This window comes from Hyaena hyaena, unplaced genomic scaffold (genome assembly GCF_003009895.1).
Source record: "Hyaena hyaena isolate Hyena2069 unplaced genomic scaffold, ASM300989v1 scaffold_25, whole genome shotgun sequence".
Classification (NCBI taxonomy): domain Eukaryota; kingdom Metazoa; phylum Chordata; class Mammalia; order Carnivora; family Hyaenidae; genus Hyaena; species Hyaena hyaena.
Genome location: NW_024080657.1, coordinates 4,852,085 through 4,857,765, shown reverse-complemented (window position 1 = coordinate 4,857,765; position 5,681 = coordinate 4,852,085). Strand labels below are relative to the sequence as shown.

Below are 5,681 nucleotides of genomic sequence, written 5' to 3'. Positions count from 1 at the left end.
CGCTTATTGTAAAACTGTATAGACATTAGGATTCTTTTTTTTTTTTTTTTAAGATTATTATTATTTCAGAGAGAAAAAGAAAGAGGGAGCACAAGCGGGGGCAGGGGGCAGAGAAGGAGGAGACACAGAATCCCAAACAGGCTCTAAGCTCTGAGCTGTCAGCACAGAGCCCGATGCGGGGCTCAGACCCATGAACCGTGAGATCATGACCTGAGCCAAAGTCAGACACTTAACCAGCTGAGCCACCCAGGCTCCCCTAGGCATTAGGATTCTTTATGGTTTAACTTCTAGCGTGTAAATCTTTAAGCCATCTTAGGTTTATTCAGGTGTAAGGCAAGACTCTATGTTTTCCAAATTGTAAGCCTGTTGTCCAGTCCCATTCAGTAAGTAATCCATCGTTCCTGCACCAGTTTGTTTGCTTTGTTGAAAATTCCTCATCTTTTCGGTTTTCAAAGTCATACTTGCAACCTAAACAAAAAAGAGAGAAAAGAAAGAGAAGGAGGAGGAGGAAGAGGAAGAGGAAGAGAACAAGGAAGACGAGTCAAGGGGGATGAGAAGAAGTAATCCAGTGGATCTGACTCAGAAGGTGAAAGCCCTCCCCTGAACCCACTTCCCCAAGGTAATGACCACCAGCAGCTTATTATATACCCTTTTATTATTAGTGTTGTAACATTTATTAGGTTTTGCTTAAATACAGAGATGAACAAAGGAAAAAAAAAACCCGAAAGGAATCAAGAACTCTGGAGAACACGTAATTGACATAAAAATACATCGACATTAAACAAAAGGTAGTACATATCTAGTGTTGGACAAGTAGACAGCCCTGAAAGAGACAAATGAAAACCAAGCCCTTCTCCCTCGCTCTCCACGCTGCCCCAGGCAAGTCCTTCTCCCGGAAAGGAACCAGCCAACATTTGCCATTGGCTTCGGTTTGAAACACATTTTTTTAACATCTATTTATTTATGTTGAGAGAGAGTGCTTGCAAGAGTGGGGCAGAGAGATAGGGAGAGAGAGAATCCCAAGCAGGCTCCATGCCGTCACCACAGAGCCCGACACAAGGCTGGAACCCGCAAACTGTGAGATCACGACCTGAGCAAAAACCAAGAGAAGGCTGCTTAACCGACGGAGCCACGCAGGTGCCCCTGAAATGCGCTCTCTTTCTCACATCCCACATTCTCATCTGCGGATGGGTCTGTTTCCTGACTTCCAGTTCGCTGTGCCATTTCTCTCTCTGCTATGCCGGTTGCTGGCACCGCAGATCCTGGGGCTCAAACTGCGTGAAGTACTGGAGTTTGGCCATGTGTTTGAACAGCTAGCAGGGTCAGTGCCCCCCTCACTGGCCTTCATTGGCAGAGATACCATGGCGTTTTGGCTGGGCCTGCTGTAACCAAGTACCACAGACTGGGTGATGTATAAACACCAGCACTGTGCTTCTCATGCTCTGAGATCAGGACGCCAGCACCATCGGGTTCTGGGCAAGGTCCTCTTCCAGGTGGCGGGCTGCTGGCTTCCTGCTGCATCCTCCCACGGCAGAGGAGGGGCGAGCGAGCTCTCGGGTCCTTCCACGAGGGCTCCGATTCCGTGCAAGCGGGCTCTGCCCCCCGATCCAATCACCTCCTGAAGGCCTCCCCTCCTGACACCATCACTGGGGGTTAGGATTCTGACATAGGAATTTGGGGGACACAGACATTCAGTCCACAGCAATTATTATTCTATATTCATTTTCCATTTCAACTCTATGTTACCCTCCCCCCCCCCCGTTTGACTGGAATTTTATTGGACTCGCATTGTGTGCATGGATTCATTTGGGGGTGATTGTCTTTCATGGCGGTGACGTTTTCTGTTGCGGATAAAGGCGTGTGCATCTCCTGTGAGTAAAGGTCCTGTGATCTTTCTTGTCAGGGATCTGGGGCACCCCTTCTCAGGGCACCCAAACCTGACTCCCTCTCATGTCAGAGCTGCAGCCACCCAGGAGCAGAAGGTTTGGGAGAAGGGGTCGCCGTCTTCTGGCACTCGGGGCCATCCTGCTCAGGAGGGAGTGATGTGCTCAGCAAGGCTCCGGAGAGCCAAGCTCACACCCCTGGGCATCACCCCTTGGCAAACAGAAGGATAATTGTGAGGCCATGAAACAAGCCCCAGGGGAGGTGGCGAGTGCTCCACCGTTGGCAGTTTTCCAGCATTCCAGGGAGAATGTCACCGGTGCCTGCCGTCTAGGGGCGTCCCAGCTTGGTGAGAAAGCCAGTGGCGGGGAGGGGGGAGCATGGGATGCTGGGTAACAAGGGCCTGGTCCTTCCACTCTGACCAAGGGGAAAGGCCCAAGGCTTCCCAGCGTCTCCTCTGTGCCCCTCACCTCAACTGTCCTCCACCGCCACCCTGGGGGTGCAGTGGTGCTGACCCACTGTACGTCTGAGGACCGTGAGGCTCCGCAAAGCCAGGGGACCCAACCGGGATCACCCAGCAGCTTGGGTGCACCTGGGATTCCAAGGCGCACACCCCTCAGGCTGCCTTTCTGTGATTGTCCCCTGGGGGCCCCTGTTCAGGCCTGCGCCTCCCTCCCCAGTCCCCAGTCGGGGGCAGCCGCTGGGCAGGTGAGTGGCCGGGGAGGCGGCGGGAAGGCACCCCCAGCTCTTCTCCCGTGCCTGGTTCTGCACGTACGTCTGCCGCTCCCCTTCCCCGGGCAGCTCTGGGCCTGGCCCGCGGTGTCCTCAGGGGGCCAATGGGCTTCTTGATTCCAGGCTGCACATCTGGAAGTTGACGCTATTAAAACAAACCCCATTATATAACAAATGGACATCTGGATCCCGTTAGCACTGAGTTTTTAGAAAAAGAAATTGTTTTGGATGTGCTCTCTCCTAAGAATGTGGCAAAGCGCCCTCACCCAGGCTGTCCAGGAACCCAGAGACCAGGCTGCCTCTCCTGGGCTCATTTCTCGAGGTAACTCAGGCCAAACCAGAGGTGGGCTGGGGCAGAGGCAAAGACAGACTCCCTTCCACCAGACAGGCGACTTCACTGTCTCCTGAAGGCCACGTGCTTAGTGGGCCCCTTTCCAGTTTCATTCAAATATTTATTCAGCACTTGTGAGCCTACTGTGTGCTGCCAACTCCTTATCATTCATATGCCCTCCCCGAACATCCACCATGGCTCAATGATTCCATCATGGCTTAAGAAAGCAGATCATGGTCTGCCTTGGACTCTAAATAGCAAAGCTTAAACAACTGTGCGCCTCAGTTTCCTCTGACACCTTAGCCAGTCCCTGGAACTCTCTAGCATCCTCAAGCCTCTCTCTGAATTGTCTTCCTCCCCTTCCCTCCAGACACAGGCATATAGGAGCTTAAAACACTGGGGGTCCCTGAACCCACCAATGACTCAGCATGGGGTCCTGGTGGTCTATGGGTGGACTTGAGCTAGCACTGAAGAGACTTTATGAGAAAGTTCTGAATAACATTTTGCAACGGAAATGTTATTTTTAAAAATATTTCCGCCCAGCCTCCTATGATGAAAAATTTCAGGCATATGGAAAAGCTGAAAGAATTGTACAACGAATATCCATATAAACCTGCCACCTAGATACTACAGTTGTTAACATGCCGCTCTGTGTATCCATCTATTCACCCATCAATCAGTTCAAAAGCAATTTGCAGACATCACTATATTTCACCCCTGAACACTGTGCATGCAAATCATTCACTAGAGCCCAGTACTTACTTGTTCTTGACTTTCTTTCAAGTGGAGTTGACATACAATGAAATGTAGAAGTCTTAAGTAAGACCCCAGGACCACAGAATGTGACTATATTTGGAGACAGATCTTCTAAAAAGGTAATTAAGTTAAAATGAGGTCACATGGGTGGGCCTTAATCCAGTATCACTAGTGTCCTTATAAGAAGAGATTGGTTGGGGGTGGGGGGGCACCTGGGTGGCTCAGTCGGTTGGGCAGCTGACTTCGGCTCGGGTCATGATTTCACGGTTTGGGGGTTCGAGCCCCGCATCAGGCTCTGCACTGACAGCTAGCTCAGAGCCTGGAGCCTGTTTCAGATTCTGTGTCTCCCTCTCTCTCTGACCCTCCCCTGCTCATGCTGTCTCTCCTCTCAGAAATAAAAAAAATTTTTTTAAAAAAGAAGAGATTAGGGTGGCTCAGCCGGTTAAGCGTCCAACTCTTGATTTCAGCTCAGGTCATGATTTCATGGTTCATGAGTTCAAGCCCCGAGTCTGGCTCTGCACTGATAGCATGAAGCCTGCTTGGAATTTTCTCTCTCTCCCTCTCTCTCTCTCTTCCTACCCTGCTTGTGCTCTCTCTCATTCTCTCTCAATAAGTAAATAAACATTTTAAAATATTTTTTTAAAAAGAAGCGATTAGGACACAGGTATGCACATGCACGAGGAAAGACCATGTGAAGACACAGGGAGAAGGCCATCTCCAAGGAAAGGAGAGAGACCTCAGGAGAAACCAGCCTTCCTCAAAACTTGATCTCGGACTTCTGGCCTCCAGGACTGGAAGAAAGTTTCTGTTGCTTCAGGCATTTCGTCTGTGGCAGCTGTAGCAGAAGAATATACCAGGTTTACCTTTTCTAGAATTGCATACAAAAAAAAGTCATACACTATGTCCTCTTGTGTGTCTGGCTTACTTTGCCCAGCGTAAGGCCTTTGGGATTCATCTATGCTGCTACACGAGTCCATACTTTTCACTGTGGAATAGTAAGTATTCCATTATATAAATAGCTCACAGTTTGGTTAGGAAGGGAAATGTATTTATTTTTGTCTACTTATTTATTTATATGTATATATATAGAGAGAGAGCAGGGGACAGGCAGAGAGAGAGAGGAGAGAGAGAATCTCAAGCAGGCTCTGCACTGTCAGGACAGAGCCCGACTTGGGGTTCTATCCCATGAGCCATGAGATCATGACCTGAGCAGAAATCAGAGTCCGACACTTTAACCAGCTGAGCCACCCAGGCATCCAGGGAAATTTACTTTTTAATGAGGAATTATTTCCTAATATTTCCCTCTCATTTTTGTCTTTTGTGTCATCCCAGCAACAGAGAAGACAGTCAGCCCTACTCAGCAGGGAGCTTCAGAACTGTACTGGAATGTGTAATCATCCTAAAATGTATATAAAGCACATCATCCTTCCCGAAATGAGAAGTTCCTAAATGTGAGATTAAAGTAGGAACGCACTGTTTTTATCCCAGTGGATTCAAATCCATGATGTCACAGGAATGTCATCCTTTGGTTACAAATAACATAATGATTATACTGGCTTTGGTGTCAGGGGCTCTGGATTTGAGTCGTACTTGCTGTGTGACCTTGGGCAAGTCACTAAACCCCTCTGAGCCTCGTTTTCTTCACCCAGGAAGTGAGGCTAAGAATCCCTTCCCTAAGGGTTGCTTGAAGACTGAGGAGCTAATGTGTTCAGGTTGTTCCCCGCAGCTGGAAGAAGGGAGGACTCGGGAAAACTTTGCTGCTGTGATTTGTCCCACTCAGCAGCCATCAGAGCCAGAGACTCTCTCCTGATAGGGCAGAAAGCGTGGATTTCTATCCACTAAGAGTAGATCAGCTTTCTGCACTGCCCTACATGGTAGCTGGGACCAAGGAGCAGGGCGGTCAAGACCATGTCAAATCAACAAGCCGCCAAGATCAATTAGCCTGATGCAATCCCAACAGAAGGAGTGTTTCTGGTGGTTC

The 5,681-nt window shown here is 49.2% G+C and overlaps 1 long non-coding RNA gene across 1 annotated transcript; it reads left to right on the top strand.

Moving 5' to 3' along the window:
• Positions 1–2,180: 2,180 nt before the first annotated feature.
• Positions 2,181–5,255, top strand: LOC120228576. Its single transcript, XR_005527533.1, has 4 exons — positions 2,181–2,230; positions 2,737–2,935; positions 3,729–3,819; positions 5,033–5,255. It is a non-coding gene; the product is annotated as an uncharacterized LOC120228576 (long non-coding RNA).
• Positions 5,256–5,681: the final 426 nt, after the last annotated feature.